Source organism: Hemicordylus capensis, chromosome 4 (genome assembly GCF_027244095.1).
Source record: "Hemicordylus capensis ecotype Gifberg chromosome 4, rHemCap1.1.pri, whole genome shotgun sequence".
NCBI classification, from domain to species: domain Eukaryota; kingdom Metazoa; phylum Chordata; class Lepidosauria; order Squamata; family Cordylidae; genus Hemicordylus; species Hemicordylus capensis.
In genome coordinates, this window is record NC_069660.1 from 34,639,483 (window position 1) to 34,652,119 (window position 12,637).

Consider the following 12,637-nt stretch of genomic DNA (forward strand, 5'->3'; position numbering starts at 1 on the left):
AACAAGGAAATAATGATCTGCTATTACAAGTCTAGTCCAACTAGAAGAGGTTATTTAAAAAGAATGTACCAAATTTGGAAAGAGACGCATCCAGATACAGAAATAACAGAACAAAGGCTAGCAGACCAGAAAAGATTCATAATAAGAAATAAAGTATTCTCAGGAGTTGAGCTGGAAGAACTGCAAAGAGCAACACAGGCTCAAGATATGGAAGAAGAATTACCACCAACTGAAGAAATTGCTCAGGCGTAGGTGGAGGAAGTGTTGGAAATAGAGGATACCACCGTTGCTGAACTGTTTCAAAATCAAAACCAGGCAACCTCCCCTTTGCCTTCACCTCAAAAACCCAAATGCCGTATAACAGAAAAGCAACAAGAACTAAAGCAAAAAATAACTGAGCACATGAACCAAGCAACCACCAGTGTTCGACTTCCAGATCTAAAAACAGTTGCCAAAAAACAACTTGCTCAGGTATTAAAAGATGTCAATGCTGCACTTGCAGAAATAACAACCAAGAATTTGCAAGAAACAAACCAACTAATGTACAGTGCAGCAACAATAACAACACAAGAGCTCGGATATAAGATCAATGGACCTGTCAAAAAAGAAAGTAGTACATCACCTAAATGGAAGATTAGATTAGAAAATAAGATCTCCAGGCTTAGATCAGATGCTAGTAAATTGAAAGATATGAAAGACAAGAAGCTGAAGAATGAAAACACCAAACAGTATCTGATCCAAAAATACCACCTAGATTCAAGGAAAATTAGAGAAGTCCTGGAAATAATAAAGCAGCAAATAACAGCAGTGTCAAAGAAGATTAGCAGGTATGAAGCTAGAACTACACAACACAGGCAGAATCTCCAATTCCAGTTGAATCAGAGACGTTTCTACCAAAGCATAGAAGGAGAAACTGCAAGAAACCTAGAAACACCAAATAAAGAAGAAACAGTGCAATTCTGGGGGAAATTATGGGACAATCCAATAGATTATAATAAAAAAGCAGGCTGGATGAAAGAGGTCAAAAAATGTAACCAACAAATGCAAAATCTAATAATAACACCAGAATTAATAAGTGAAAGAGCAAAGAAAATTAAAAATTGGACTGCTCCAGGCGACGATGAACTGCATGGCTTTTGGCTTAAACACCTAACAAGCCTTCATAAACAACTATCAAAACAGTTCAATCACATTTTGCAAGGAGGTGATATTGAACAATGGCTAACAACTGGGAAAACTCATCTCATCATGAAAGACCCAGCAAAAAGTGCAGTTCCAAGTAATTATAGACCGATTACCTGCCTGCCAACCATGTTCAAATTGTTAACTGGAATAATAGCAGATGAAGTCATGCAACACTTATTAATTAACAAACAGCTTCCAGTTGAACAGAAAGGAAATTGCCCGAACACCAGAGGAACAAAAGACCAGCTGCTGATTGACAAAATGATTTTAGAAAATTGCAAGAGAAGAAAAACCAATCTAAGTGTTGCATGGATTGACTACAAGAAAGCCTTCGATTCATTGCCTCACACATGGATACTAAAATGTTTAGAAACAACTGGTGTCAGCAAAAACATTCAGATATTTATTTTAAAAAGCAATGAGCATGTGGAGTACACAGTTAACAATCAATGGCGAGACACTTTGACAGGTTAGCATTAGAAGAGGCATTTTCCAAGGGCACTCACTGTCCCCTCTGTTGTTTGTAATTGCCATGACTCCACTTTCACAAATACTAAACAAAACAGGCCTCGGATACCAAACATCTAAAACATCCAGTAAAATCAACCATCTGCTGTACATGGACGATCTGAAGTTGTATGGAAGGTCCCAGTCAGAAATTGAATAACTGCTAAACACTGTCCGTATATTCAGTAGCGATATAGCAATGGAGTTTGGACTAGACAAGTGTGCTGCATTAATAATGGACAGAGGGAAAATAAGAAAAACAGAAGGAATAGAACTGCCCAATGGAAGCAAGATCAAGAACCTGGAAGAGAAAGAACGTTACAAATACTTGGGCATTCTCCAGGCTGATAACATCGCACACACTGAAGTTAAAAGAAAAATGGGAAGTGAATACATCAGGAGAGTTAGAAAAATCCTCAAGTCCGAACTCAATGGCGGGAACACCATACAAGCCAAAAACACCTGGGTTATACCTATTATCAGATACACTGCAGGAATAATAGACTGGACGCAGGCAGAGCTAGACACGCTAGATTGTAAGACCAGGAAAATCATGACCATCAATCATGCTCTGCACCCCCGCAGTGATGTCGATAGGTTATACCTCCCTTGCAGCTCAGGTGGAAGAGGAATGCTGCAAGTCCATCAAACAGTAGAGGAGGAGAAAAGAGGCCTTGAAGAATATATCAAGGACAGTGAAGAAGGTGCACTTCAAATGGTCAGTAATGCAAAACTATTCAACACCAATGAAACAAAGCAGGCCTACAAGAAAGAACAAGTCAAGAACCGAGCAGAAAAATGGAAAACGAAGCCCCTGCATGGTCAATATTTGCACAATATAAGTGGAAAATCAGACATCACCAAGAACTGGCAATGGCTTAAGAATGGCAACTTGAAGAAAGAAACAGAGGGTTTAATACTGGCTGCACAAGAACAGGCACTAAGAACAAATGCAATAAGAGCAAAAGTCAAAAAATCAACCACAAACAGCAAGTGCTGTCTTTGTAAAGAAGCAGATGAAACCGTGGACCACCTAATCAGCTGTTGTAAAAAGATCGCACAGACTGACTACAAACAAAGGCATGACAAAGTAGCAGGGATGATACACTGGAACATCTGCAAAAAATACAAGCTACCTGTAGCCAAACATTGGTGGGACCATAAAATTGAAAAAGTTGAAGAAAATGAAGATGTAAAAATATTATGGGACTTGCAACTACAAACAGACAAACATCTGCCACACAATACACCAGATATCACTGTAGTTGAGAAGAAAGAAAAACAAGTGAAAATAATCGACATAGCAATACCAAGGGATAGCAGAATAGAAGAAAAAGAAATAGAAAAAATCACCAAACACAAAGATCTACAAATTGAAATTGAAAGGCTGTGGCAGAAAAAGACCCAAATAATCCCAGTGGTAATTGGCACCCTGGGTGCAGTTCCAAAAGACCTTGAAGAGCACCTCAGCACCATAGGGGCCACAGAAATCACCATCAGCCAATTACAAAAAGCAGCTTTACTGGGAACAGCCTATATTCTGTGACAATATCTATAACAATTGACAATAAAATTCAGCCATCCCAGGTCCTTGGGAAGGACTCGATGTCTGGATAAAACAAACCAGTCAATAACACCTGTCTGACTGTGTAAACAAGAAATAATAAATAGGAGATGCCAGGAACTAGGAGAAATTGTAGAAACTTTTATTACTGTTGTGCATGGCTTAACTGAGCAAAGTAACTATGGAGCTCTCAAGGAGGAGTTCATAAGAGACAGGATTGTTGTGGGCATAAAAGATACAAAATTGTCAGCTCAGCTTCACCTGGCTCCTGATCTCACTTTGGCCACTGCCATTGCATCGGTGTGCCTTCATGAAACTATAACGAACATAAGGACATAAGAACAGATCTGCTGGATCAGGCCCAAGACCCATCTAGTCCAGCATCCTGTTTCACACAGTGGCCCACCAGATGCCGCTGGGAGCCTACAGGCAGAACTTGAGGGCATGCCGTCTCTCCTGCTTTTACTCCCCTGCAACTGGTATCCAGAGGCATCCTGCCTCTGAGGCTGGAGGTGGCCTATAGCCCTCTGACTAGTAGCCGATGATAGACCTCTCCTCCATAAAGTTATCCAAACCCCTCTTAAAGCCATCCAGGTTGTTGGCTGTCACCACATCCTGTGGCAGAGAATTCCACAAGTTGATTATGTGTTGTGTGAAAAAGTACTTCCGTTTGTTGGTCCTAGATGTCCTGGCAATCAATTTCATGGGATGACCCCTGGTTCTAGTGTTATGGGAGAGGGAGAAGAATTTCTCTCTATCCACTTTCTCCACACCATGCATGATTTTATAGACCGCTATCATGTCTCCCTGCAGTTGTCTTTTTTTCTAAACTAAATAGCCCCAGGTGTTGTAGCCTTGCCTCATAAGAAAGGGCAGATGAAAGACCAAATGCAAGGTGGTTGAAACAATACCTGAATGAATGTAGTCAGTAGTTGAGATTCTTCTTCCAGGGGAAGAAGTGGGGGCTTCTCTTGCAGATTTGAAATTGCCCCAAACAAAGAGGAAGAGTTGTTTCATGCAAATGTGATTAAGCACCCATGTGGTGAAGCTTCACTTCACCTGCTTGCTTTGTCTAGGCTCTGTTCTGTTTCTGAACTGTGTGTACGTATTGCAAAAGGCTTTTCATGACTCAAATGGCAGCCTCAAAAATGCAGCAAACTGATGGATGGTTGCCTCTTTCATCTCCTGCCATTTTCTGTCATTTTTATAGTGCAACATTTAGGCACCAAATTGCTTGTTCCTGGGTATTACATAAAAGGCCTTGCTTTGGGTGCTCGGAAAATCCTCACCCATTGAGAGAGATTATTATTATTATCCAGGCATTTGTCTCCCCTTGCCCAATGAAGCTTATGCTCCTGCACACAAACATGAAATAGGAGCATGCTCCCTTTGGGAATCCCTGGATTCCTGGGAAATGGAAGAACCAGTCCTATGTATTATGATGCTGTTGTTTAATCTGATTCATCGACATACTCCTGTTGTTATGTAGCTGTTTAGGCTTGATGTTTGTGTGCTTTATGTACTTATTACATATTTATAACAAAAATTTAAAACTGGAAAAAATATTTTGAAGCAAATCATGACTACTGGCATATCTGGTTATGGGGCACAGGATGTATGCAGTGTTTGCCTTTGTGTGCCACTATGCATGCATTTGCATTTCTGGGCATCTCCTCCTTCTGGTGATGAGAAACAGCAGTCACCACCGCTGCCTGGGCTAAGCAGGCCCCCACTGAGATTGGACTGACATTCCCAAGTAATAGAGTTCCATTAACCTTGCACTGACCTTTACTTCTCCAGTATTAAAGAAAGAAAATAGTTCTACTGTTGAAGGCTACTAAGGGATGTTAGGACATGGTTTGAAGAATGGCAACAGACACCCACATAGAAAAGCCAGCTCAGAATGAAAAACTAATGTGCATTAGCTGCATTTCAAATAAACAGCTTGCAGGCCAGTCCAATGGATTTTTTCTTCTTTTTGTTTTTGTTTTTTTGGGCACACAGTTGGAATTGTTACTGCAGAAGGAACTGATAATCACTAATGAGTTCTTCCTACAGCTGAGTTCTGCTCCAGGAAATGAACTTGCCTGCCCACCAGGATCCTCCTACACAAGCTACTTTTATGAATAAGATCTAGAGATGATCTGAACATTCCAAATCATCACTCCAGTCAGTGGTGTAGTTGCAAATTCCAAAATGTAGGTTTTCTCCATGACAGCTCCCACAGCCATGCCCACCCCAATAGCCACACCCATAGCCACACCTTAAAATGGCCACATCTCCAATACACAACATTAAGGATGTGCTGAAACATGATTCAGCATCCAAATCACCAGCACAATCCCTTTAAAAACAATGGCTTCCACAGCTCTGTTAACAAGAAGGAGATCAGGTCCAGACCTGCTCCTCCTGCCACTGACCCCCACTTCTGTAATCCCAGAGCACCTCCCAGATATCTTCACGCACTGGAGGGGCGTCTCCCAGCTGCCCCTGTGTGCAATGTTGGCACACACATTTGAAAATGTTATATTTAGATCCAGCCCTTTCTTGTGACTACCAGAGATGAACAGAGAAGTGGAAAGGAAATATACCTTACCAAAACAATGCCCAAGCAACAAGAACTTTGGTCTCAGCTTTTCCCATCAGTGTTCTTGGCATTAAGAAAAGTGCCATCAAGAATCTTTCACACATTTGCCTGGGATTAAGCTTCACATGGAATATAATGGAACATATTTCTGAGTAAAGATGCACAGAAATATATGCAGTTAGTCTCTTGAACTCTAGCCAGTGGGATAAAGTCAGTGACGGAGTTTACACATAACATCCTAGGACCCAGCATATCTGGAACAAGTAATAAACATCAGCATGGCCATTAAAAAAAACCCACACCAACCAAACATGCTTTTACGAACTCTTTATACAAACTACTATCAAAATCCTTCATCCAGGATTCTCCACTTTACCTTGTCCCCCCCACCCCCGAATTGTGAGCTATTCCAGGGGCAGTGAACCATATTCTTAAATGTTTTGCTGCTATGTAACTTTATTGTTGTGTTGTTGTTGTTGTTGTTGTTGAAAAGCAGTATATAAATATATTTTAACGACAAGACAAAGACAGAAGAAAAAACTACAGACCAGATTAAAGCCAACATACAATTTAGCACCTATCCCCACAAACAGTCACTAGCAAAAATGAAAACAGCAAAAGAAAGAAAAGGGAAAAGGAAGCATCCAATGAAAAAGCAATAGGAAAGACCAAGTCTTAGGATGCAACAGAAGCAAATGACAGTCATGGGGGACCAATCTGGATCAGGACCATGGCAGTGACAAAGAGTTAAAGCCCTGATCCCATAAACTGCTAATCTCCCTCTTCTCCTATGGCTCTTATTTATCACAAAAAAGCCAAATGTGTCAGATCTAATGCCTTGATTCAGGTAACTTGTAGTTTGGCAGAAGTTTGTCTTACAAGGCTGCTCAACTTTGCCCCCCCCGCCAGCTGTTTCTGGACTACAACTCCCATTATCCCTGCCACAGTAGTCTATAGCAAGGAATTATGGGAATTATGTAGGAATTATGTAGGCCAACACCTGCAGGAGGGCCGAACACCTGCAGGAGGGCCCTGGAACAGATGCTTCTTCAGGCTTTTGTGGGTCTGCCAGGTGATAACTTACATGACATTGAAACTATGTCCCTGAGGGCTGCATGGCCTTTCGGAAGGTACAAGGCACTTCTGGAGGCAGAGAAGATCACCAGAATGGCTCCCTGCATTGCACACATAGTAGCAGTGGGGAAGCTTCTGGCTGTGTTAAGAGCAGCCTCCTGCTGCCAGGCTGAATCTTCCATTGCTTCCTCACTTATTGCTCCAGATGTGAGCCAGTGACTAGCCCAATGAGCTTCCTAGCTAAGTGGGGACTGGAATTCAGGGTCTTCCTAGATCCTAGTACGATACTGTAACCCAATACAACTCAAGGCAGGGGATTACTCCAAGGGGTAGCAAATTCCAAATATTTCCTGCTTTCAAATATTTCCTGCTTTCACCCTTCCAAATATTTTCTGCTTTCCCTTTTGCTCTCCCCAAACTTACTCACTCATCTACCCCAGAATAAGCTGCAGAGGTCAATGTGGCCAGATAGGCAGGAGACTAACACAATTAAGGTAGAGTATGAATTATAAATACATACTCTATAATGAATAAATATAAATATAAATATATACTCTGTAAGTATTACATAAATACTCATAATAAATATGAATAAATACTCCAGAAGCATTAAATGTATAGCAAAATCCTCCCCTAATAATGCCTTTGCTCCCCAGTCTGAGAGTCAGTCTCGCTCAAGTGTTCATCTAGCAGTTCAACAATCCTCAAAATCTAGAGGGAAGGGTTTCGGAAGGAAACCCTTGGAATAGCCTCCCCAGTGAGGTTCTCCTGGCTTCATCACGTTCTTTTAGATGTCAGGTAAAGACATTTTTGTTCACCCAGGCCTTTTAAATTCTGGTTTTCAGATTTGATCTGATTTTTATCTAATTTTAAAATGAGTTTTTAGATGCTTTGTATTGTATTTTGTATTCTTTTTTGTCTGCTATGATTTAATGTGTTATGTGTTTTTATTGTATGTTTTAATCCTCTGTTGTGAGCCACCCAGAGAACAATTTGTTATGAGGTGGCTAACAAATAATATTATTATTTCATTTCATTTTATAACAATGATATATTTCAATATTTCCTAGATCCTATTAGCAAAAATAGTTAGCAAGTAATTCTGGAAGGACAGCATTGTCGTTGGCAGGATGCTTTCTTCTGGGCAGGGGCTGAGAATACAGCGACAAAAGATACATTGTGGGGTCTAGGGACACACTTCATTAACTCAAGTTAGGTAGCCATGTTGCTTTGTCACAGTTCTAGTGTTGCACATCCTGAGTATTCAAAGGGATGGCAAAGCAGAATATCATACTCGCATGACAAAGCCAGTCTAAATATAATTTTGTGGAACCCATTTGCTACATATAGGGAGATGGGATTTTCATTCTGCCATAACTAATGGGAAAATATTTGATGGGAACAGATTTACAGAGTGAGCTAGAAACAATTTAGAAGAAACAGTGGAGAGGCTGGAATATTCCAGGCCTTGTAAATTATCTTGATGGTGCTCAGATGATGCAGCTAGTCTGCCTTTCTACCTGTGGTCCTCTCCATCATTATTCATGTTTACAGTCCTCATAATTAACTGGGGAGATTTTCAGAGACTCACACACAGACTGGAATTTTCATCTGAGGCAAGGGGAGGGAGGGATGGCAGCAAAGAAAATTAATTTAAGATACAGCACAACAAATTTCCAGTTCTAAATATATTCAGAGCAGCATGTACTTTTTTGACAGGCCCTGTAATTGCGTTACAATTCTGTACACATTCAGTCACACTTCGGCAGCAATCAGATGAAGGCACCAAAGCCACATTGGCCCAGAGGTAATATAGAAAGAATTTGCCACACAATTGGTTCAGTGCTGACAACCTGCCTGCCCAAAGTCTCATAGGAACACTGGCTGTCAACAGAACTGGCCGTGCTGGTGTTAAGGATGCACAGATAATTTTATTCGGACTTTATGTGATACTTGGAAGCATCACACTTTCACTGTAGCATAGCAACAGCCAGAAATCTTACAGGCAAGTCATTTTATCTTAAGAATGCATGTGTACCAACCAGTCTTGGAGGGTTGGTCCTTCAGTTCTGGGATACACTGGTAACAGCCAATTCTCATGTCAAGGATCTGTGCCCATGTCCCTCGCCCACTATTACACATTGCTGATTACTGGATTTTATCCACTATTTGCTGTGCACTGCCTTAGTGTGCCTTGCCTTTGTATTGAGCACCCATTTATATGCAGGTGCACTAGAGCAGGGATTCTCAATCTTAGGTCCCCAGATGTTATTGGACTTCAACTCCCATAATCCCCAGCCTCAATGGCCTTGGGTTGGGGATTATGGCAGTTGAAGGCCATCAACATTTGGGGACCCAAGGTTGAGAATCTCTGCACTAGAGACATGGCATCCCCCACCCACCCTCTTGGTGATTGATTGATTGATTGATTGATTATTTGATGTATATACCGCCCTTCAAAAAATGGCTCAGATTTAATTTCTAGAGAATCTGGGGAGGGAGAGTATGTTTAGCCCTCCAGATGTGCCTTATCTACTCGGCCCTCTGAGTTCCAGACTTGCTCAGTCCTGGCCTCTGGATTCAGACTTGCAGGTACCACTGCCCATGGCCCAGCTGCTCTGACACCATCTCCAAAGAGGTGTAGCGACTTTTACAGGGGCTCTCTTGCTCTTGTGTGGTGGGTTCTGGAGATGGACCTTTGGAATCTAGGATGATCCGTAATTTAGCATGGACAGTTGCTACCTCCTGACAAAATATGAATGATTTCTAGTACAATGTTCCATATCCTAACTACACTCAGTTTCCCATCCTGTGGAAATTGAAAATAATTGTATGTATTTTTGTATAGCTCTGTTTCAAAGAGAAAGCACCAAACATCAGGACTTGGGGCAGATCAGCAATGCAAGATCATAAAATTATGTTCCTATGTCACAATATTTGTCTCTAGATGGAGAATTTTATGCTGCAGGACCTTGATTTATTTTTAAGTTAAGGAACACTCTGAAATTCATCTCTAAAGAAGAATAATTAGACTGAACTGTTTATGGGGAGAACATAATCATTGACTGTTGGCCACTGTGGTTGGGGATGATGGGACCTGTAGTCCAAAAACAGCTGGAAGGCTGAGGTTGTGCAACCCTGATCTAATATTGTGGGCTGCGCTACTGTTTGCAACCGGAAAGCACAAGCCATGAAGATGGCAATTTTAAAAATGGAACCATGCTAAGAAAGCCATCCATTCTACTTTCACACAATTAGACTTTGCCAAAAGTGCTGGTTTCTGCTATTGTGACCAATATTACTTTCTTTTCGTGGCTAACGATGAGAAATGGCAGCTTGCATAAGGTCAACCCAATGGATTCCTCATCATCAGGGAATTTGCATTAGTACCTCTCACTTGTAATATCCACTTGACAGCACTGGCTCATAAGCCTTAGCAATTTGTTCTTTTACATCTGGAAGAGCACTGCCATGTGTAGATACATTATACTCATTTGCAGAAAATTTCCATAAATGCAAATACTCTTGGTACAGCTGCTGTGATTGACCTGGCTCATAAGTGCTGCCCATGAAATCCTTGAGCGAATGCCAGTTCAGCCACTGGGGAGCAATGCCCTACCATGGGAAAATGACAAACTCAAATTAAAGGAAGACATACTGACCTTCCCTCCAACTAACATCTGTTACAGTAACTACGGGGCTCTTTCAATTAAGGATCCACAGCTGGCACCATGACATAGATTAGGCAGCACGTGTTTCACTAAAGGGATATCTAAGCAGTAGAGCAGGGATTTGTTGTCAGGGGGCTGCAGGTGGGTGGAATGGAATGGAAGATGGATACATCTGTACCTTAAGACATAGGTTCTCAAACTTGGCTCCCCAGATGTCGACGGGCATTGTAGTCCAACAATATCTGGGGACCCAAGTTTGAGAACCCCTGTCTTAGGTTTGAAGGACTGGTCCTTGCTTTAATTGAGACATACATTTATTTATTTATTTATTTGATTTGATTTGATTTGATTTGTATACCATTCACCATACTCAAGAACTTCTCATGCAATTTTGATGCTCTGTTACAAAACCAGAAGTGTAGAAAGCAGCACTTGGGGAAATGGTTCAACATAGCACTATATTTCATATGTCAACATCATGGTGGGTGACCTGTATGCATAGTGCTGTCCATACAAAAACAGAACTGTGTATATTCCTATGCCTTTAATAGGAATAAGAACAGAAAAACAAATGTTTGAGCAGATTCCCCACACACACACACACCCCCCACACACACACTATAGCAGGCTCCATACAACACTACAGCATAAAAAGCTACACTTGGTAGGCTTCCTTCTTCTGTCTAACTTATATGTGCCAACTGACTGTCCCTATTTTTTGCCCCGGTGAAGCATAGCCCCTATTCCAGACTTTTTGCTAGATTTACCTTCTGCAGCTTTCACACGTATAAAAGCTCTGAGCTGGGAGGGTGGATGCTAGTACACAATGCAGTTTGGCAATCTGAAGAAAATTGAAGAGTATTTCGGGGGTTTTCTCCCAAGGAGAAATTTCAAGAGAATTTATTTGTATAATTTCCCCACAACATGAAATATTGAGTTTGCCATTTCTCTTGCTGGTGAAGCTCATTTGGACTTTGTTTCAGTTGCGTTTCTATCCCACCTTGCTCCAAGGAGCTCAAAGGGATGCAGAACCCTCCCCCGCCCAATACACGCACAGCACAAAGTCCCAGGTTCACTCCCTGGCATCTCCAGGTAGGGCTAGGAGTGACTCCTGCCTGAAACCTTGGAGAGCCTCTGCCAATCAGTGTAGAGAATACTGAGCTAGAAGGACCAATGGGGATAAGGAAGACTAATGCAATGTAAGGCAGCTTCCTATGCCCCTCTGGAATTTTAACCTTGTGAGGCTGACCAGACTGAGAGTAGTAACTGGCTGGTGAGCTTCATGTTCAAGTGAGCATCTGAACCTGGATCTCCTTGGTCCTAGTCCAACACACTAACCACTACCCAGAGTTGTTCTACACACATGTTGATAGCATATTGTAGGCATTTCTGTTTTTCTAGCATAGCATATTGAAAGCCAAAAGAACAAACATTTTTAGAACACTGGTGTTAAAAGCAGTGCAGAACAGGCTACTGCAGAGTAAATGAGGATAGAACTAGAATGCTCAGCAATTCTACTGAACTGAGAATATTCTATATTCAATTCTACTGGCATGAGAATAAGCACATTACAAACATGGCCTTATTTTCAACTGTGAAATGTTGGAGTTTATGTCAGCTATTACAGCCACCTAATGGCGCAGCAGGGAAGTAACTTGCCTAGGGAGCAAGAGGTTGCTGGTTCGAATCCCCACTGGTATGTTTCCCAGACCATGGGAAACACCTATTATCGGGCAGCAGCGATATAAGAAGATGCTGAAAGGCATCATCTCATACTGTGAGGGAGATGGCAATGGTAGACACCTCCTGTATTCTACCAAAGAAAACCACATGGCTCTGTGCTCGCCAGGAGTCGACACCGACTCGACAGCACAACTTTACCTTTTTTCTTTATTAGAGGTATAAGGAGCACTTTCCTCTGTTACCCTTATTCACCTTATAGCATCTGACTCCAGCCCGTTCTTGTTAGACTAACATTTTCAGATAAAAACATGAGCTAACAGTCAATTACTCATGAGTAGTCCCACTGAAATTAATGGGGCAAGTTTG

General features: G+C 41.5%; 1 protein-coding gene across 2 annotated transcripts in view; it reads right to left on the bottom strand.

Annotated features, from left to right (window-relative positions):
- Positions 1-12,637, bottom strand: part of RIMS4 (regulating synaptic membrane exocytosis 4) — a 146,740-nt gene that overhangs the window by 77,049 nt on the left and 57,054 nt on the right. The gene's annotated exons all lie outside the window — the stretch shown is intronic.